Source organism: Triticum urartu, chromosome 4 (genome assembly GCF_003073215.2).
Source record: "Triticum urartu cultivar G1812 chromosome 4, Tu2.1, whole genome shotgun sequence".
Classification (NCBI taxonomy): domain Eukaryota; kingdom Viridiplantae; phylum Streptophyta; class Magnoliopsida; order Poales; family Poaceae; genus Triticum; species Triticum urartu.
Window position 1 is genome coordinate 539,394,750 of NC_053025.1, and position 22,324 is coordinate 539,417,073.

The window sequence follows — 22,324 nt, forward strand, 5'->3', positions numbered from 1 at the left end:
TGGCGGTTCGCTGGTGTGACGACTCATGAGCCTGAAGACTCATTGGTGACCCAGCAGGTGTTTCAGATGGATGACAAGGCCCAAGGCCCAGAAGGCCGGCTCATGTTATGATGGGCCGGATTAAGAAGAAAGGCATAAGGAATATTCTCCTATAAAGGAAACAAGACTAGGACTCCACTTGTAATAGAGTAATCCTAATCCTAATATGACTAGTCATGTAACCCGCCCCTTCAACATATATAAGGAGGGGCAGGGCACCCCAAGAGGGACAAAAAATAATTGCTAAGGCTAGACACGACTAAAGGGGAGCCGGATTATGCGGCGACTCCCTGATGAGGATAATGAGACCTAGACACAAACAACACGTAGGGCTATTACCGGATGATGTTTCCCGGGGCCCGAAGTTGTCTAAGTCCTTGTCTTGCATGTTGCATCTCTCGATTCTGATCAACCCCTTCAAGCTACCGCATAGATGCGTTGGCCTCACGACTAAGTCCTCACACTAGGACATCTGCCGTGACAATTCCATAACAAGTTGGCTAGGAACGTGGATAGAATTTCTCTTGATATTGAGTCTTTGAAACTTAGATCTATTCCACCTAAGCATGATATCAATGAGTCTCTCAAATCCATGAGAATTTCCATTGATGAGTGCAAAGAAAGAACCGCTAGGGTGCGTGCAAAAAGGGTTGCTTTATAAAAGTGTGTTCTTCTAGTTTTGATGATAATAAGGATGAAGATCTAAAAGTGATTGAGGTGTCACCTATTAATTCTTTGTTTTGCAATATGAATCTTGATAATGATGGGTCTAGAGATGAGTCAAGTTTAGTTAAAAGGCGTCCCAATGATTCAGAGTTTTTAGATCTTGATGCAAAAATTAATAAAAGTGGGATTGAAGAGGTCAAAACTTTACATAGCAATGAATCCACTATTTTGGATTTTAAGGGATTTAATTATTATAATTGATCTTTGATAGATTATATTTCCTTGTTACAATCCGTGCTAAATTCTCCGCATGATTATAGTCAAAATAAAGCTTTTACCAAACATATCATTGATGCTTTAATGCAATCTTGTGAAGAAAAGCTTGAATTAGAAGTTTCTATACCTAGAAAACTTCATGTTGAGTGGGAACCTACTATTAAAATTAAGATTAAATATCATGAATGTTATGCTTTATGAGATTTGGGTGCTAGTGTTTCCACGATTCCAAAAAGTTTGTGTGATGTGTTAGGTTTTCGTGAATTTGATGATTGTTCTTTAAATTTGCATCTTGTGGATGCCACTATTAAGAAACCTATGGGAAGGATTAATGATGTTCTTATTGTTTCAAATAGGAATTATGTGCCCATAGATTTCATTGTTCTTGACATTGATTGCAATCCTACATGTCCCATTATTCCTGGTAGACCTTTCCTTAGAACGATTGGTGCAATTATTGATATGAAAGAAGGGAATATTAGATGAAAATTTTCGTTAAGGAAAGGCATGGAACAATTTACTAGAAAGAAAATTAAATTACCTTATGAATCTATTATGAGAGCCACTTATGGATTGCATACCAAAGATGATAATACCTATATCTATTCTTGCTTTTATGCCTAGCTAGGGGCGTTAAACGATAACGCTTGTTGGGAGGCAACCCAATTTTATTTTTGTTTCTTGATTTTTGGTTCTGTTTAGTAATAAATAATTCATCTAGCCTCTGTTTAGATGTGGTTTTATGCTTTTAATTAGTATTTGTGCCAAGTAGAACCTTTGGAAAGACTTGGGGGAAGTTTTTGCGATCTTGCTGTAAAAAACAAAAACTTTAGCGCTCACGAGATTTGCTGCCATTTTTTTACTGGAGAGTGCGATTAGGTTGATTATTTTTGCAGATGATTAATAGAAAAATTACTCACGTCCACCAATTTAGTTTTGAATTGTTGGGGTTACATAAGTATTCGAAACCTAAAGATTACTACAGACTGTTCTGTTTTTGACAGATTCTATTTTTTCGTGAGTTGTTTGCTTATTTTGATGAATCTATGGCTAGTATCGGAGGGTATGAACCATAGAGAAGTTGTAATACAGTAGGTTTAACAACAATATAAATAAATAATGAGTTCTTTACAGTACCTTAAGTGGTGGTTTGTTTTTTTACTAACGGAGCTCATGAGATTTTCTGTTGAGTTTTGTGTTGTGAAGTTTTCAAGTTTTGGGTAAAGATTTGATGGATTATGGAATAAGGAGTGGCAAGAGCCTAAGTTTGGGGATGCCCAAGGCACCCCAAGGTAAAATTCAAGGACAACCAAAAGCCTATGCTTGGGGATGCCCCGGAAGGCATCCCCTCTTTCGTCTTCGTCCATCGGTAACTTTACTTGAGGCTATATTTTTATTCAGCACATGATATGTGTTTTGCTTGGAGCGTCTTGTATGATTTGAGTCTCTGCTTTTTAGTTTACCACAATCATCCTTTCTATACACACATTTTGGGAGAGACACACATGAATCAAAATTTATTAGAATACTCTATGTGCTTCACTTATATCTTTTGAGCTAGATAATTTTGGTCTAGTGCTTCACTTATATCTTTTAGAGCACGGTGGTGGTTTTTATTTTATAGAAATTATTGACCTCTCATGCTTCACTTATATTATTTTGAGAGTCCTTTAGAACAGCATGGTAATTTTCTTTGGCTATAAAATTGGTCCTAATATGATAGGCATCCAAGATTGGAATAATAAAAACTTGCATAGAAAGGTGCATTGAATACTATGAGAAGTTTGATACTTGATAATTGTTTTGATATATAAAGATGGTGATATTAGAGTTGTGCTAGTTGAGTAGTTGTGAATTTGAGAAATACTTGTGTTGAAGATTGCAAGTCCCGTAGCATGCATGTATGGTAACCGTTGTGTAACAAATCTGAAACATGAGGTGTTCTTTGATTTTTTTTCCTTATGAGTGGCGGTTGGGGACGAGCGATGGTCTTTTCCTACCAATCTATCCCCCTAGGAGCATGCGCGTAATGCTTGGTTTTTTATGACTTGTAGATTTTTGCAATAAGTATGTGAGTTCTTTGTGACTAATGTTGAGTCCATGGATTATACGCACTCTCACCCTTCCATCATTGCTAGCATCTTCGGTACCGTGCATTGCCCTTTGTCACCTTGCGAGTTGGTGCAAACTTCGCCGGTGCATCCAAACCCCATGATATGATACGCTCTATCACACATAAACCTCATTATATCTTCCTCAAAACATGGCATTTCCATAGCCATTCCAAGATATATTACGATGCAACTTTTCACCATTTTATTTATGACACACTTCATGATTGTCATATTGCCTTGCATGATCATGTAGTTGACATCATATTTGTGTCAAATCCACCATCCATAATTCAACATACATGTCACTCTTGATTCATTGCCCTTCCCGGTACATCGCCGGAGGCATTCATATAGAGTCATATTTTGGTCTAGTATCGAATTGTAAATAAATAGAAGTGTGATGATCATCATTAATAGAGCATTGTCCCAAATAAAAAAAGGGGAAGGCCAAATAAAAAAAGAAAATGCCCCAAAAAAGGGACAATGCTACTATCCTTTTTTCACACTTGTGCTTTAAAGTAAACCATGATCTTTATGATAGAGAGTCTCTTGTTCTGTCACTTTCATATACTAGTGGGAATTTTTCATTATAGAACTTGGCTTGTATATTCCAACAATGGGCTTCCTCAAATGCCCTAGGTCTTCGTGAGAAAGCAAGTTGGATGCACACCCACTTAGTTTCTTTTGTTGAGATTTCATACATTTATAGCTCTAGTGCATCCGTTGCATGGCAATCCCTACTCCTTGCATTGACATCAATTGATGGGCATCTCCCTAGCCCGTTGATTAGCCGGGTCGATGTGATACTTTCTCCTTTTTTGTCTTCTCCACATAACCCCCATCATTATATTCTATTCCACCCATAGTGCTATATCCATGGCTCACGCTCATGTGTTGCGTGAAAGTTGAAAAAAGTTTGAGATTACTAAAGTATGAAACAATTGCTTGGCTTGTCATAGGGGTTGTGCTTGATGAGAGCATTCTTGTGTGACAAAAATGGAGCATGACCAAACTATATGATTTTGTAGGGATGAACTTTCTTTGGCCATGTTATTTTGAGAAGACATGATTGCTTAGTTAGTATGCTTGAAATATTATTATTTTTATGTCAATATTAAACTTTTGTCTTGAATCTTTCGGATCCGAATATTCATGCCACAATAAAGAAAATTACATTGAGAATTATGCTATGTAGCATTCCACATCAAAAGTTCTGTTTTTATCATTTACCTACTCGAGGACGAGCAGGAATTAAGCTTGAGGATTCTTGATACGTCTCCAATGTATCTATAATTTTTTATTGTTCCATTCTATTATATTATCTGTTTTGGATGTTTAATGGGCTTTATTATACACTTTTATATTATTTTTGGGACTAACCTACTAACCCAATGCCTAGTGCAAATTGCTGTTTTTTTGCCTATTTCAGTGTTTTGCGGAAAAGGAATGTCAAACAGAATCCAAACAGAATGAAACCTTCGAGAGAGTTATTTTTGGAACAAACGTGATCCAGGGGACTTGCAGTAGACGTCAAGAAAGAAGCAAGGAGGCCACGAGGCAGGGAGGCGAGCCTGCCACCTAGGCGCGCCCCCACCCTTGTGGGCCCATCACAGCTCCACCGACCTACTTCTTCCTCCTATATATATCCATATACCCCAAAAACATCCAGGAGCACCATGAAACCATATTTCCACCGCTGCAACCTTCTGTACCCAAGAGATCCCATCTTGGGGCCTTTTCTGGAGCTCCGCCGGAGTGGGAATCGATCACGGAGGACTTCTACATCAACACCATAGCCTCTCCGATGATGTGTGAGTAGTTTACCACAGACCTTCGGGTCCATAGTTATTAGCTAGATGACTTCTTCTCTCTCTTTGGATCTCAATACAAAGTTCTCCTTTATCTTCTTGGAGATCTATTCGATGTAATTCGTTTTGCGGTGTGTTTGTCGAGATCCGATGAATTGTGGGTTTATGATCAAGATTATCTATGAACAATATTTGATTCTTCTCTGAAATCTTTTATGTATGTTTTGTTATCTTTGCAAGTCTCTTCGAATTATAAGTTTGGTTTGGCCTACTAGATTGATCTTTAATTCAATGGGAGAAGTTCTTATCTTTGGGTTCAATCTTGTGGTGTCCTTTCCCAGTGACAGCAGGGGCAGCAAGGCACGTATTGTATTGTTGCCATCGAGGATAAAAAGATGGGGTTTATATCATATTGCTTGAGTTTATTGTTGGAAATATGCCCTAGAGGCAATAATAAAATGGTTATTATTATATTTCCTTGTTCATGATAATTGTCTATTGTTCATGCTATAATTGTGTTATCGGGAAATCGTAATACATGTGTGAATACATAGACCACAACATGTCCCTAGTGAGCCTCTAGTTGACCAGCCCGTTGATCAATAGATGGTTACGGTTTACTAACCATGGAGATAGGATGTCATTGATAATGGGATCACATCATTAGGATAGTGATGTGATGGACAAGACCCAAGCCTAAGCATAGCACAAGATCGTGTAGTTCGTCTGCTAAAGCTTTTCTAATGTCGAGTATCCTTTCCTTAGACCATGAGATTGTGCAATTCCCGGATACCATAAGGGTACTTTGGGTGTGCCAAACGTCACAACGTAACTGGGTGGCTATAAAGCTACACTACGGGTATCCCCGAAAGTATATGTTGGGTTGGCACGAAATGATACTAGTATTTGTCACTCCATATGACGGAGAGGTATCTCTGGGCCCACTCGGTAGGACATCATCACAATGAGCTCAATGTGATCAAGGAGTTGTTCACGGGATGATGTGTCACTGGAATGAGTAAAGAGACTTGCTATAACGAGATTGAACAAGGTATCGGTATACCGACGATCGAATCTCGGGCAAGTATCATACCGATAGACAAGGGGAATTGTATACATGATTAATTGAATCCTCGACAGCGTGGTTCATCCGATGATATTATCGTGGAGCATGTGGGAGCCAACATGGGTAAACAGATCCCGCTATTGGTTATTAACCGGAGAGTTGTCTCGGTCATGTCTACGTGTCTCCCGAACCCGTAGGGTCTACACACTTAAGGTTCGGTGACGATAGAGTTGTAGAGATATTAGTATGCGGTTAACAAAAAGTTGTTCGGAGTCCCGGATGAGATCCCGGACGTCACGAGGAGTTCCGGAATGGTCTGGAGGTAAAGATTTATATATAGGAAGTCCAGTTTCGGCCACCGGGAGAGTTTCGGGGGTCACCGGTATTGTACCGGGACCACCGGAAGGGTCCTGGGGGTCCACCGGGTGGGGCCACCTATCCCGGAGGGCCCCATGGGCTGAAGTGGAGTGGGAACCAGCCCCTGGTGGGCTGGTGCGCCCCACACAGGGGCCCAAGGTGCCTACGGTTGGAAACCCTAGGGGGCCGTTGCCCCCCGAGGGGGCATGCGCCCCCTGGTTGGAAACCCTAAGGGGGCGTTGCCCCCCGAGGGGCCGCCGCCCCCCCTCTAGATGGGATCTCCAAGGGGCATGCGCCCCCTAGCCCCTATATATAGTGGAGGGGAGGGAGGGCAGCCGCACCCTAAGCCCTGGCGCCTCCCTCTCCCTCCCGTGACACCTCTTCCTCCTCCAATAGCGCTTGGCGAAGCCCTGCTGGAATCCCACTGCTTCCACCACCACACCGTCGTGCTGCTGGATCTCCATCAACTTCTCCTCCCCCCTTGCTGGATTAAGAAGGAGGAGACGTCTCCGCTCCGTACGTGTGTTGAACGCGGAGGTGCCGTCCGTTCGGCGCTAGGATCATCGGTGATTTGGATCACGACGAGTACGACTCCATCAACCCCGTTCTCTTGAACGCTTCCGCTCGCGATCTACAAGGGTATGTAGATGCACTCCTCTCTCTCTCGTTGCTAGATGACTCCATAGATTGATCTTGATGATGCGTAAAAAATTTAAATTTCTGCTACGATCCCCAACAGTGGCATCATGAGCTAGGTCTATGCGTAGTTTCTATGCACGAGTAGAACACAAGTTGTTGTGGGCATCGATTTTGTCAATTTACTTGCCGTTACTAGTCTTATCTTGATTTGTCGGCATCGTGGGATGAAGCGGCCCAGACCGACCTTACACGTACACTTACGTGAGACAGGTTCCACCGACTGACATGCACTAGTTGCATAAGGTGGCTAGCGAGTGTCTATATCTCCCACTTTAGTCGGATCGGATTCGATGAAAAGGGTCCTTTTGAAGGGTAAATAGAAATTGGCATATCACGTTGTGGTTTTGGCATAGGTAAGAAACGTTCTTGCTAGAAACCTATAGCATCCACATAAAAATTTGCAACAACAATTAGAGGACGTCTAACTTGTTCCTGCAGCATATGTCGTGTGATGTGATATGGCCAAAAGGATGTGATGAATGATATATGTGATGTATGAGATTGATTATGTTCTTGTAATAGGAATCATGACTTGCATGTCGATGAGTATGACAACCGGCAGGAGCCATAGGAGTTGTATTAATTTATTGTATGACCTGCGTGTCAATGAAAATGCCATGTAATTACTTTACTTTATTGCTAAACCGTTAGCCATAGTAGTAGAAGTAATAGTTGATGAGACAACTTCATGAAGACACGATGATGGAGATCATGGTGTCATGCTGGTGACGATGATGATCATGGCACCCCGAAGATGGAGATCAAAAGGAGGAAAATGATATTGGCCATATCATGTCACTATTTGATTGCATGTGATGTTTATCATGTTTTTATATCTTATTTGCTTAGAACGATGGTAGCATAAATAAGATGATCCCTCATTAAAATATCAAGAATTGTGTTCCCCCAAACTGTGCACCGTTGCTAAGGTCCGTTGTTCCGAAGCACCATGTCGGCGTTCTGGGAACGGGGGTCCCCAGACTTGCCTGCCTGCGGCATACGGCGTGGCTCAAGGGGGGGCCCAGCACGGCCCATCTTCATCAACACAGACCCAAGACCCTCGCGAGGGGCCAAGACTCGCGGGGCGGACGACACGGAGCTTCCTCAGGCACGGCCTCATCAGGCTGGCTCGCGAGGAGGTGGAGAGATCAAGGCGGGGTACCTCACGAGGTGCCCCTGATGCAAGCCATGACGACCAAGGGCGCCAGGCGGGTGCCAACCCGCGCAGTGTCCTCCTTTCCTCTTTGGTGCAAAGGGGGCAAGCGCAGCCGCGGAGTACTGAGGCATCAGGCAAAGGTGCCCATTTCAGTGCAACGAGACCAAGACCAGGAAGACTGCAAGACGGAGGTCATCGTGGAGCCCAAGACGGCGTCACCACCAGAGCTTTGTGCAGGCGAAGACTACTTTTGTCAGGGTAGCGAGTACTAGCTGTCCCCCTTCAAATTAGCTCGCCATTGCTGGCTCCCTTCCCGCTCGATATTTGGGAAGAGGACCAGGGCCTCTATAAATAGGACCAGCCACCCACAAAAGAGAGGGGTTCGGAGGGGTTAAGAGGAGAGGTTCGGTAGGAGGTTGAATCGGAGAAAGACAATCAGAGAGAGAGAGAAGGGTGGCTGAACTCCTCCCAGCAGTTCATCGCCCCAGCCAAGAACAGACCCTCGCGAGGCTGTTCTTCCTTGTATCATTCATCATCATCAGCCCAAGAGGCAATCCACCACGCCACAAACTGGAGTAGGGTATTACACCACAACGGTGGCCCGAACCAGTATAAACCCTGTGTCTCTTGTGTTGTTCTTTCCATAGCTAATATCTTAGCGAGGCAGAGGGGTGCAGGTAGGTAGGAAGCGAAATCTCCACGCGCACCCCAATGTTCGAACCTCAAGGGTCTGCCGGAACCCGAAATCCGACATTTGGCGCGCCACGTAGGGGTGTGCCGGAATTCGTCTTCCACCACCCCGTTCTCCTCCGACCATCGCACCCATGTCTGACACTTGTCGGGCCTGCGCCGAGCGCCGGGCCGCTCTCGCTTCCCGCGTCGCCCAGACGGCTCCTGTCGGCGGGCGTCCTCACCGTTCCCCGTCACCTGCCGTCAACGCCGCCACTGGCCCGGCGGGGGACGAGAAAGCATCGTCTCAGCATCCGTCCGTGCGGCAAGACGTCCGCACCGCAACTCCCTCGCTCCCCCCGGCTGGTTCTTCATCCCGCGCGCTCCGCGCACCCATGGAGGCTCGAGCTGTGCTCATCGCGGCAAACGAGCTCCTGCGCTACCGCCCCATCGACGATGTCTATGAAGAATGGCTCGACCGCATCGCCGAGCTCGTCCGCGCCACAAGGGGCTCTCCTGCGCCGTCCATTCCACTGCACCGCACCCCGCCCCGCGCGGGCGGCGAAGCTCCGGCGGCGCCCCGGCCGCGTCCTCCCCAAGAAGGCGCCATGGCTCCAAGGCGCGTGGCCCCTGGGCGGAACCCGCTCTGTCAGGTGCCAGCGCAGCAAGAGCAGAGCTGCCAGGAAGTCCCTCGCCTGCAAGAAGCTGCCAAGGCGCTCCCTGCTCCAGCACGTCGCGACCATGCTCCTGCTCCTGCACGTCAAGACCCAGCTGCAGCGCGTAGGGACATGCAAGACCAAGCTCTCCGTCAGCCAAGACCTCCCGTTGCCACAGTAGGTTGCCGTGCCTTCGCCGCCGAGCTACGCAGTGTCGCGTGGCCTGGCAAGTTCAAGCCAGACCTGCCACCTTGCTACGACGGCACGGCTGACCCTGCGGAGTTCCTCCAGCTCTACGAGCTGGGCATCGAAGCTGCCAACAGAGACGAGAAGGTCATGGCAAACTGGTTTCCCATGGCGCTCAAGGACGGGGCCCGCACCTGGCTCCTGAACCTGGCTCCAGGCACGATCTCCTCCTGGGACGAGATGCGCACCCACTTCATCGCCAACTTCTAAGGTACTCGTGACCGGCCACCCACCGTGAGCGACATGCGCTGCATCAAGCAACAACCCGGGGAGACCCTGCAGAAGTACATCCAGCGCTTCAACAATGCACGCCTCAAGATTCCCAGGGTGACTGAAGAGGCCATCATCTCAGCTTTCTCCGACGGCGTGCGCGATGTCAAGATGAAGGAGGAGCTGGCGATGCATGACGACCTGTGCACTTCTTTGGAGCTGTTCAACTTGGCAACCAAGTGCGCCAAGGCTGAGGAAGGGCGTCTCTCCCTCCTCAAGCTACCTGCCGCGGACCCGGAAGAGAAGAAGCCCAAGGACAAGGATGTGAAGCGCAAGGGGGCTGCCGTGCTCGTGGCAGAACCAGACACTAAGCGGGGCAGAGATCAGCCCGAGCCTTCCAAGGGCAGCCGGTACTGCGTGTACCACGACCTCCACACCCACAACACCAACAAATGTCAAGAGCTCCGAGCCGTGCGAGAACGAAGGATCGGCCATCGCCCCGACCGCGGTGACCAGGGCTACGGTCGAGGAGGAGGAAGGAACGCAGGACGCTGGGAAGACCGTGGCCCACGCCAAGGGTGGCGCGATCAACCTCACGAGGATCGCTGGCAAGACCCGCCTCGCGAGGGAGACTGGAGGGGTCGGCCTCGCGAGGATCGCCCGCAAGGAAACGCAGGCCTCCCTCCGCTGCCGCCGCAACCAAGGAGAAATGAGGACCGCCACCAGGACGAGGAGGCTGGGGGCTTCCAGGAGCCGTGCGCGATCGCCTGCATCCTGGGCGGGGCTCAAGCCCCAGCCTCTCAACGCATCTTCAAGCAGTTCGCGCGCGAAGTGAATGCAGTCCTCCCCAAGCTCGAAGCCACGCGCCCTCTCAGGTGGTCGGCGTGCGCCATCACGTTCAGCTCGGCAGATCAGCTCAAGTGTGCGGCTACAGCCGGAGTCCTCCCGATGCTCTGTTCCCCAATCATCAGCAACGTGGTGGTCACCAGGACCCTCATCGATGGCGTGGCAGGGCTCAACGTCCTGTCCGTGGAAACATTCAACAATCTCCAAGTGCCCTACAGCCAGCTTCAACCAACCAAGCCTTTCTCCGGAGTCACCGACGGCTCCACGGTCCCGATCGGGCAGGTCCGCCTCCCTGTCACCTTCGGGGCACGCGACAACTACCGCACCGAGCTCATCGACTTCGACGTCGCTCACATTCGCCTGCCATACAACGCCATCCTCGGGTACGCAGCGCTGGCCAAGTTCATGGCCATAACTCACCACAGCTACAACGTCCTCAAGATGCCAGGAAGTGGCGGAGTCATCACGGTGCCTTGTGAAGAGAAGGATGCGGTGTGTTCCCTGGAACGAGCCTTTCAGGCCGCGTCACTAGAAGACCCGGATCGTGGAAGCAGGAGGCTTCCCGAGACCGCCCCCAAGAAGAAGAAGACATCGTCCGGCCCGGCTCCTCAGGAGGCAGGCCCCTCTGGGCCCGTGCCTGCCCAGGGGAACCACCTTCCATCGCATAGGAAAGCGTGCCCAGCGCCCTCCTCAGGCAGGGCTCAGGGGCTCTCCCCTGGAGGGCCACCAACCTAGCTAGGGTCACGAGGGAGGCGCTCGAGCACCACATGGAGGCGTGTTTCGAAGCACGTTTCCCTCAAGAAGGAGTAAGGCAAGGAGAGCCAGACCCTCAGGAGTTCATCAGCTAGGCCATTCAGGAGCTACAGGAGTCAAGAGTCATGAAAGGCGGCTGCCGTCTACCAGCAGTGGCTCCCCATCCAGGCGAGGATGGTGGGCTGCGCGTCTGCATCGACATACCAGGGCTCAACCGAGTCGCCTCTCTAGAGCGCCTCTGGCCCTCGCGAGTGGGGCACTGCGAAGGTCCACCCCACAGCTACGTTCGCATGCCTTACGGCTTGCTGAACGCGGCTACCACGTACCAGCGCCTCATGAGGGGCATCATGGAGGCACAAGAGGCCAGGCGTTCCGCAGCCCTGGCGGAGATGGAGATGGTCCGCGGGGAGCCGCCAGCACCTCTGGAGCCTCCCGAGGCCCCCGGGCCTGGGGGCTCATGAGGATTGGCTTCCGCAGCCCACCGAGTCTGCTACACCAACACCCCTTCGTCCTCAACGTCATCAGGTGACATCTTTCAAGTTTCACTTCCAGCTGGGAGCGCCCCCCCAGGGCTGCATTATTCCCAGGCCGCGTGGGTCCGTCCCTGCAGCATGTACCCTTTTTATTTCATGTTGTTAGCTTACCTTATTGGGGGCGCCCCTCGGGCTGCATGATTCCCAAGTCGCTCGGGCCAGACCCAGCGGCTTGTATCCCATTTGCGTTTATTCCCGGTTATGCGTTATACCCAGCATGCTAGATTATTTGATGCCGGTCCATGGCACCTCTTCTTCTCCATGCCGACCACTTGCACGTTAAAGGGGGGGTACCTGAGCATCGCGACTCAGGGCTCTTACTGGCTCTCCAGCCCTCACCCTCTGGCCTTGTCCACGGCATCGCGACCTGACATACCAGCGACGGCTGAGACAAGCTCGAGGGCCGGGACCCGAGGACGTAGAGTGCCGACATCTAACCGAATTTGCAGGGACACATCACAAGATAAGGCCCAGTGCCAGGCGCAACCCGCCTAGGGGTAGGGCCCCGTGAGTCCCGCACTGGCTCACGGGTGCCCAGATACACCTCGCCAGGCCCTACCGTGCCAGCCACGTGTCAAGGCGGGGCTGTACACCCCCGGGGGCTCCTCCCGGAGGGGGCCCCCTCCCACGTACCAGTGGAAGCACCATGCTCCGCACTGGCTGACGACACTGCCGAGGAGCGGCTATGCCCGTACACATACGGAAGTGCTATGCTCCACGCTGGTGATAAACAACTGAGGGTGGCCCCTGGGCCGCATCAACCTCAGGGAGCCCAGAGCTCAGTGTCTAGCCTCATCGCAACACCTTCCCTCGGGAGCGCCGTGCGAGGGGGCTGGGCACGGGGGCTGCGCCTAGGTCACGCCCAGACGCACGTCGCCCAGCCGAGCCCCCCGGGGCCTGGTTCATCGTGCGTCTCTCCCCAAGCGGAGCCAAGGTACGGAGGCCATTTGAGCGTCAAGGGGGACTCCTGAGCATCGCGACTCAGGAGCCTAACTGGTCACGTAGCCCCTCACTCCTTGGCCCCGTCCTGGTTTCCGGTCGGGACTAACGCTGGGTGAGGTATGCGCGCGGCCGGGCTCTGCAGATGTAGAACAGTAGATCCACCCACTTCACACCTCCCTACTTGCTGTTCATGCGCCAAGGGGGACTCCTGAGCATCGCGACTCAGGAGGCTAACTTGTCACGTAGCCCCTCACTCCTTGGCCCCGTCCTGGTTTCCGGTCGGGACTAACACTGGGTGAGGTACGCGCGGGGCCAGGCTCTGCTGGCATAGAACATAAGCAAGTAGGAAGGAAAAGCGCAAATTTCGAGGAATGCAAAAGCAAATATTACAGTCCACACTGTTATCTCAATGCCAAACGCAAGTTTAAACGCCTCCCCGAGGCATGATACATGTGCAGGAATTAAAGGCAGGACAGGAGCCACGACGGAGTCACTTGTCGGTGGAGGAGCAGCACAGAATGGGTTCGCCTTACGGAGCAGTGGGGTCGGCAGCGCCTTGCTTCGGCTTGGTGCTGAAGGCCCGAAACTTCCCCCACAGAGCCTCCGCACGACCCTTCACAGCCTCGGTAGCGGCAGCGGCACGCTCGCCGCTTACTGGCTCCAGCAGGCTGTCGAGGTCGACGCCGGGATCGCGAAGGTAGATGTGGGTGAGGACCCGCGTCAGTGCTGCAGAAGATAGGACACGCGCCTCAGCCTCAGCCATGGGGCCAAGGCCAAGGGCGACATCTTCGAGAGCACGAACCAGGAAGGGAAGCAGCTTGGCGGGGCCGTCCTCGGCGCCAGCCAGCGGGCTCTCCAGGCCGCTATCGTAAAGCGTCCTCAGCGAGGAGCGAGCCTTCGCCTCCATCTCCGTGAAGGCCACGCGGTCCTCAGCAAGAACCAGGGCCTTGTCGTCGACCTCGGCCTTCCTCGCTCACAACCCCTGCTCCAGCGCGCCTAGGCGGTCGCGGCGCTTCCTGAGCTTGGCCTCCCTCCTCTTGACGGCCGCCTCGCGAGCCTTCACGCCTTCTTCCTGCTCTTGGCGAAGGCGGGCCTCTTTCTCGAGCTGGTCCCGCAGGCCTTGCAGCTCGTCCTCCAGCGCCTTGCAGCGACCACGGGCGTCGACCGCCTCCCCTAGGGCTGCGTCATGAGGAGCCTTCGCCTCAAGAACGACCTGTTTCTCCTTATCGCAAGCCGTCGAGGCCTGGACCAGTGCCGCCCCGAATCGAAGCGTCGGAGCGAACCCATCCTGAAGCCAGCTCCAAGCGCCCGGCCACCAAGCGAGGGTCGGCGCCAAGAAGATCCTGCCGCAGTCAGTCTGGCTTAGCAGCAGCATGGTCCAGAACGGCAGAAGGAGTCAGAGAGACAGTAGCCGGTGGAGTAGGAGGAGAAGGCGGTAGCGCGGCCACAGCGTCCTGAGGCGGAGTCTGCTACGCCCCAACGGCTGAAGTGGCGGCGGCAGGCAAGGACACCTCGGGAGTCACATGGGCCGTGGGGGCTGAGCTCACCCCAGCCGGCTCAGCCTGGCCTCGCGAGGACGACCGGGCAGGAGAAGCCCGTGCATCGCGGTCACCCTCCTTCGCGGGCAGAGGCGCTGCCATGGGTGGAACCTCAGGAGCTCCCTTCGGCTTCTTTGCTGTGGGTGCCAGCCTATCCAAGAGATGCGGACGTCAAGCCTCAGAAGCAGGACAACAAATAAAGACAAGGATCAAACGCTTACGGGTCGTCGCCAGTGAGCTCGAGCGGCCTCCGGCCAAATTTGAAGCCCGAAAGCCGACTGGAAGGGTCAACCTCGGGAAGCTTGGAAGCGGAAGGTGCGTCTGCGGTCCGCCTCGGGGCCGGGGTAGACCCGCGGGAGATCAGCCCGGTCCTGTCCTTCTTCAGGATCGGGGGCAAGCTCCCGCCGTCCTGCTCGCTGTCATCCTCGTCGTCATCCTCATCGTCATCCTCGTCGTCATCGCTCGGAGAGAGGCGGAGAACACGGGACCTGCGCCGGGAGAGGGGAGCCCTCGACTCTCCGTCAGTCGCCTCGGAGTCAGGCCCTCTTTCCCGCTCCCCCTTCCTCCTCTTCGCTGGAATCGTCGGAGGGCACGTCCATCGGTTCCTCGGGAGTTTCCATGGGCACGGGCCCATCCCCGTTGAAGACGGGCGTGGACTCCACTACCTGCTCCCAGTCGTCGCGGAGGAACAAGGGCGTAGGAGCGCCCTCCAACCTCGCCACGTCACCCTCGACCAGAGATTGGAGGACCGCAGCCAGATCTCCATCGGCCCAGGCCACGGGGCTCGGATGGGGCCTCCACGTTGGAAGTGAGTACCGCCGAAGCGGAGCCAGCTGGTGCTCTAGGAATTCCCTCAGCAGCGACGCGCCAGTCAGCTTCGCCGCCGCCATGTTGGCCGGCCTCAGATCTGCGTCCATCTTCTCCAGCACCAGCTTCGCGCGGGTGTCCGCGAGCTCAGCTCAACCCCAATCGCTGGAGCTCGTGGGCTGCTCCATGGGCAAGATCAGCCGAGGGTGGATGCGCCCAGCACCCACCAAGACCCACTTGCTCCTGAAGCCCTCAATCCTTTTCCCGGGGTTCGAGATGGCAATGGCGCCACCGTACGCGATGAAGCTCGCGCACGCGGAAGCAGGACCGCGAGAAGTCCGGAGGTAGAAGTAGTGGCGCAGCAAGGCCATTAAGGGCTGCACCCCTACGTGAGCCTCGTAGTAATAGGCAAAGATTGCCAGGAGAAGGACGGAGTTGGGGTGGAGATGCAGAGCCTGTAGCTTGTAATGGCAGAGGACAGAGAAGAAGAACTCAGAGAAGGGAGGCACCAGGCCGGCGGCAATGGCACTTACGAAGAACGGATAGAAGGTGCTCCCTTGGCCTTCCGGGGTGCCGGAGCCGGCCTTGAGCGCATTCGCCCGGTTGATGCCCTGCGCCGCCGCCATCCGACGCAACCGGGCAAGGCTCGCCTCCGACACGTTTGGCGAGTCCAGGGTAGACAAGTACCAAGCTCCGGCCGGGGACTGACGAGGCGCCATGGCTTCCTAGGTCACGCGGTCGGAGTAGATCTGGAGATTTTGGAGGAAGGAATGAGAGGCGTAAGAAAGGGGATCTGAGCAGCAACCGGAGAAAGCAAAAAGCGAAGCCTGGGCAGATGCCGCTCCCTTATCAACTCGCGCGGCTGCTGAGGCGCCCACGTCCAGTCAACCGCCACGCGGCGCCCAAGGCCGCAGGCTGTTAGGGCCCGTGGCGCTTCGCTCTTGCCCTTCCGCCTCCCTGCACGGCCTAGTCTAGGCACGCCTTGGGCCCAGGGGCTACTATCGGTGTCCTGGGAATGGGGGTCCCCAGACTTGCCTGCCTGCGGCCTGTGGCGTGGCTCAAGGGGGGCCCATCACGGCCTGTCTTCATCAACACAGACCCAAGACCCTCGCGAGGGGCCAAGCCTCGCAGGGCGGATGACACGGAGCTTCCTCAGGCACGGCCTCATCAGGCTAGCTCGCAAGGAGGCGGAGAGATCAAGGCGGGGTACCTCACGAGGTGCCCATGACACAAGCCATGACGACCAAGGGCGCCAGGCGGGTGCCAGCCCGCGCAGTGTCCTCCTTTCCTCTTTGGTGCAAAGGGGGCAAGCACAGCCGCGGAGTACCGAGGCATCAGGCAAAGGTTGCCATTTCGGTGCAACGAGACCAAGACCAGGAAGACTGCAAGACAGAGGTCATCGTGGAGCCCAAGACGGCGTCACCACCAGAGCTTTGTGCAGGCGAAGACTACATTTGTCAGCGTAGCGAGTACTAGCTGTCCCCCCTTCAAATTAGCCCGCCATTGTTGGCTCCCTTCCCGCTCGATATTTGGGAAGAGGACCAGGGCCTCTATAAATAGGACCAGCCACCCACAGAAGAGAGGGGTTCGGAGGGGTTAAGAGGAGAGGTTCGGTAGGAGGTTGAATCAGAGAAAGATAATCAGAGAGAGAGAAGGGTGGCTGAACTCCTCCCAGCAGTTCATCGCCCTAGCCAAGAACAGACCCTCGCGATGTTGTTCTTCCTTGTATCATTCATCATCATCAGCCCAAGAGGCAATCCACCACGCCACAAACTGGAGTAGGGTATTAGACCACAACGGTGGCCCGAACCAGTATAAACCCTGTGTCTCTTGTGTTGTTCTTTCCATAGCCTAGATCTTAGCGAGGCGGAGGGGTGTAGGTAGGTAGGAAGCGAAATCTCCACGCGCACCCCAGTGTTCGAACCTCAAGGGTCTGCCGGAACCCGAAATCCGACACACCACGTGATGATCGGGTGTGATAGGTTCTAACGTTCGCATACAACGGGTGTAAGCCAGATTTACACACGCAATACACTTAGGTTGACTTGACGAGCCTAGCATGTACAGACATGGCCTCGGAACATGGAAGACCGAAAGGTCGAACATGAGTCGTATAGAAGATACGATCAACATGAAGATGTTCACTGATGATGAGTAGTACTTCTCACGTGATGATCGGACATGACCTAGTTGACTCGGATCATGTATCACTTAGAGGACTAGAGGGATGTCTATGTGAGTGGGAGTTCATTAAATAATTTGATTAGATGAACTTAATTATCATGAACATAGTCTGAAACTTTGCAATATGTCTTGTAGATCAAATGGCCCACGCTAATGTTGCCCTCAACTTCAACATGTTCCTAGAGAAAACCAAGCTGAAAGACGACGGGAGCAACTACACGGACTGGGTCCGTAACCTGAGGATTATCCTCATAGGTGCCAAGAAAGCATATGTCCTGGATGCACCGCTAGGTGAAGCACCTGTTTTCCCAGCAACTCAAGACATTATGAATGTCTGGCAGTCACGTAGTGATGATTACTCCCTGGTTCAGTGCGTCATGCTTTACAGCTTAGAACCGGGGCTCCAAAAGCGTTTTGAGCAGCACGGAGCATATGAGATGTTCCAAGAGCTGAAAATGGTTTTCCAAGCTCATGCCCGGGTCGAGAGATATGAAGTCTCCGACAAGTTCTACAGTTGTAAGATGGAGGAGAATAGTTCTGTCAGCGAGCACATACTCAAAATGTCTAGGTTGCACAACTGCTTATCTCAGCTGGGAGTTAATCTCCCGGATGATGCGATCATTGACAGAATCCTTCAGCCGCTCCCACCTAGTTACAAGAGCTTTGTGATGAACTTCAATATGCAGGGGATGGAAAAGACCATTCCTAAGGTATATTCAATGTTGAAATCAGCGGAGGTGGAGATCAAGAAGGAACATGAAGTGTTGATGGTGAATAAAACCACTAAGTTCAAGAAAGGCTAGGGTAAGAAGAACTTCAAGAAGGACGGCAAGGGAGTTGCCACGCCCGGTAAGCCAGTTGCCGGGAAGAAGCCAAAGCATGGACCCAAGCCTGAGACTGAGTGCTTTTATTGCAAGGGAAACCGTCACTGGAAGCGGAACTGCCCCAAGTACTTAGCGGATAAGAAGGCTGGCAATACCAAAGGTATATGTGATATACATGTTATTGATGTGTAGCTAACACTACAAAAAAATACACTTTCGTGATGATACATGTTTGTCACAGTAGGTCGCGTTTTCTGTCATGCATGTACATCCATGACGATTTTATGACAGAATCAAGATAGCCATACCTGTGCTATCGTAGAAGTGTTCCATGACATTACCAAAATTATCATCACGGAAGTGTCCACTTCCATGACGATAAATCGCGCGTCATAGAAGTGCTTTCATCAAGGGTGACTGACACGTGGAATCCACCGTAACGGAACGCCGTTAAGCTATCGGGCTGGGTTTTGGATCCGATAACCCGTTAATAGCTCCGACCAATGGGGATTTTCCACGTGTAAAATCATCATTAGCTGGAGGAGACACGTGTCAGGTCCACGTTGGCATAGGTGTCACTCATCCAATGGGAGAGACGCGCCTATGATATGTTGACACGTGGACCGGCCCATCAAGTTTAAATGGGCCGGCCCAACTGAAGGCCCACAAGATTTTGCGGAGCATAATGGGACGGCCCAGCTAAAGGCCCAGGAAATTTTACGGACCATAATGGGCTGGCCCATCTAAAGGCCCACAAGATTTTGCGGGCCATAATGGGCCGGCCCAGGTAAAGGCCCACAAGATTTTTCTGTGCCATAATGGGCCAGCCCAGGTGAAGGCCCATAAGATTCTTGCGTATTATAATGGGCCGGCCCAGCTAAAGGCCCACAAGATTTCGCCGACATTAATGGGCCGGCCCAGCTGTAGGCCCACAAGATTTTAAGGACCCTAGTAGGTCAGCCCATTAACTGGGTGCCATGTTTTGGGCCAAATGCCGGCCCATATTTGATCCGGTCCATTAATGGTCTGCCACGCTCCGGGCCTAATAGTGGCCCATATGAGATCCAGCCTGTTAAAAGCCTACCACGTTCTGGGCTAAATTACGGCCCAGATCAGGTCCGGCCCTTTAAGAGGCTTTGGGCTCAATTATGGCCCATATCAGATTTGGCCCGTCAACTAGACACTATGCTTTTGGGCCCACTTGCTAAAGGCCCACTTAGTAATTCGACCTGATATTAGTTATGGCCTGTTAAGGGCCCGTTTAACATTTCGGCCCTATATTAATTTCGGGATGTTAAAAGCCCGTCATATAGTTGGGCCTAACTACGGCCCGGTTTGCATCCGGCCTGCTCGCAGTTGATATCTGATTGGGCCAAGCAAGGACCGAGACAATTTTGGTCTGTTAAAAGCCCGTGATTTGATTCGCACAATCATGGGCCGGGGTTCATTTCGGGTTGCTGCCGGCCCGTGAGTTGTTCGGCATGTTTCAGGACCAACCTACATCGTGATTGCATGACGGCCCGATTATGTACCGTAATTTTACGGTTTGGTCGGATTACTTTGAAGACAGGATATTTATATATACAATAAAATAACGGCAACATCATGAATAAGAAAAAACCTAGACTATACAATAAAGAAATTATGGCATATTACATCCACTGGGCATCAAAGTTCGCCACTATGATAATAAAGCGCAAGCAGACAGTAGATTACATACACCGGGCATCAAAGATCGCCACCAGTGCAAATAAACACGCTGACAAAATAATATACAAAACCGATAGCACTTCAATAGAGTTCAAGAAAGGTTAGCCCTGCTGGGGATCTGCAGCGCAAGCAGCTGAGCAAGATGATGAGACTGCGCTTGTTCAACACTTATATCTTCCTCACTCTGAAAGATAAACAAGTAGACAGATGACAGGTTTTGCACATAAAAGTATCAGTGCCGACAATTCATCACATTTCTTACTAACGAATAAAGTGACTCAGTTTAAAATTGCATTAACACAATATGGTATTGTTCAGGTCAAGACATGGCAGGAAATGACATTGTGAAGGAGTTGGCAGCTTCACGACACCACTTGATTACAGATCAAGAACTCATAAGTATCAATGGTTTGTGTACTGTCAATTTATACCATTTCAGATTGGCAAATAAAGAGACAGTTTAAATAATAGTAGAATGATATGACATTGTTCATAGTTAAGACATTGCAGAATATGACATTATGCTGTAGTGGGTAGGTTCACCACACCACTGGATTACGGATGAAGAACAGAAGCATACATGCAGTGCAAAAGAAGGAACTTGGTTGTACAACTGAAAACTTAAATTGAGAAAGGACAAAATTTTGTTTATGAACTACATAATAAACTTTAAACAAGCAATTTGATGCAAACACCAAAAATAAAGAGCTGTTGCAGTCATGCCTAACCAAATATATAAAACAAAGTTTGAAAGCTTGAGATGAAAAAACTTACATTATTGGTGAAGACAGGCTCTATAAAGGCCTTGTCCATGCTGATGGGGGGGCAATTCAAGAAGTTTACCACATAATCTTCTTCAAAAGCATTGCCTTTATTCTACATTTTGTTAAGAGTAAATATAGATGTGATAATATACGAAAAATGGAGAATATTTAAGATAAGATTAAGAGTGATGTTGCATAACCAAGTAGCTATAAATGTAAGTGCAGCAATACATGCAAAAGGTACAGCCAAGAGTAATGCACAGCTAAACTTCTTCAGTACCAACCTTATGGTAAGAGTAAATATAGATCTCATGTGTAGAAAATGGAGGGCAAAGGAAAATAAGCTGTAGAGTGATGGTACATGAACAACTACCTGTCATTATAAGTACACTAATAAAGGACAACATGTACTTACAAGAACAATTTAGAGCTAAAAAACATTGGCATTGGCTATATTCTACACTAATGTAACCATTCATACAGATCAGATAATTTGGAGCGAACAATTGATAAGCAAGCTATCATGCATACTGCTGTCACATAATGAACCAGGTATGTATGCAAGTACAGTGATACAGGACTGAGGTACTAACAGAGCAAAGCAGCGGGCATCATATTTGCGATATCCTATCATTCTTGTCAAACCGGAATTCTTCTTCGAGCAGATTTCCTGCAAAAAAGATCCGTAAGGCACATGCGGAAAAGTAGAAGTTCAAATTGTCATGTGATTTCATAGACAGTACCTCATCCTGGGAACAAGACCAGTGCATAACAAGGTTTTTCCATTCAATTTCTTCTAAATTTAGCACAGGAGACTTCATCGGAAATTCGTTTATAGACTTGCCACCAAAGTGTGATTTCCTCAAGTAACACCGATACTGCTGCAATGCTTCCTTGAAAAGCACAAGCAAGCTTTGCTCGTCATGACTATCGAGATTGACCCTCGCCTAATTACAACAATGTAATGTAAATCATTGATGTGTTCAATCAGCGGAAAACAGGAAAATAATAACCATGAATAATAGCACTTACACGTAAGTTGGACAGGAAGATGTGAAAATGGTGTTTGTCTTCACAATAATCTTCCCCATGATGGGAATATATGCACGTAGTCCCTAACAACATTGAAAGCATTGTCTTTTAAACTGGGAATAAATGGAATGGGGTTCCAATCTGCAGGAATTGGTCGTCTCTGCAGTTGGGATAGGTCTTCGGCCGGTGGACTTGCTGTATTTTTTGCTGGAGTGGGATTTTTCTGTGGTACAGCTGGTGCTATGGCAAATGAAATTGGTATACCTTTTGCTGGAGTGCATGTCATGTGTGGTGGGTCTAGCGGTGTGGCCAGTGAAGTATGGGTACAGTCTGCTGGAGTCGGTCCTACGTTTTGTGTCACTGGTTGTACAACCAATATAAGTGGGGTGCTGTCTGATTTCTCCGGCACCACCACGTTTTTCAAAGACT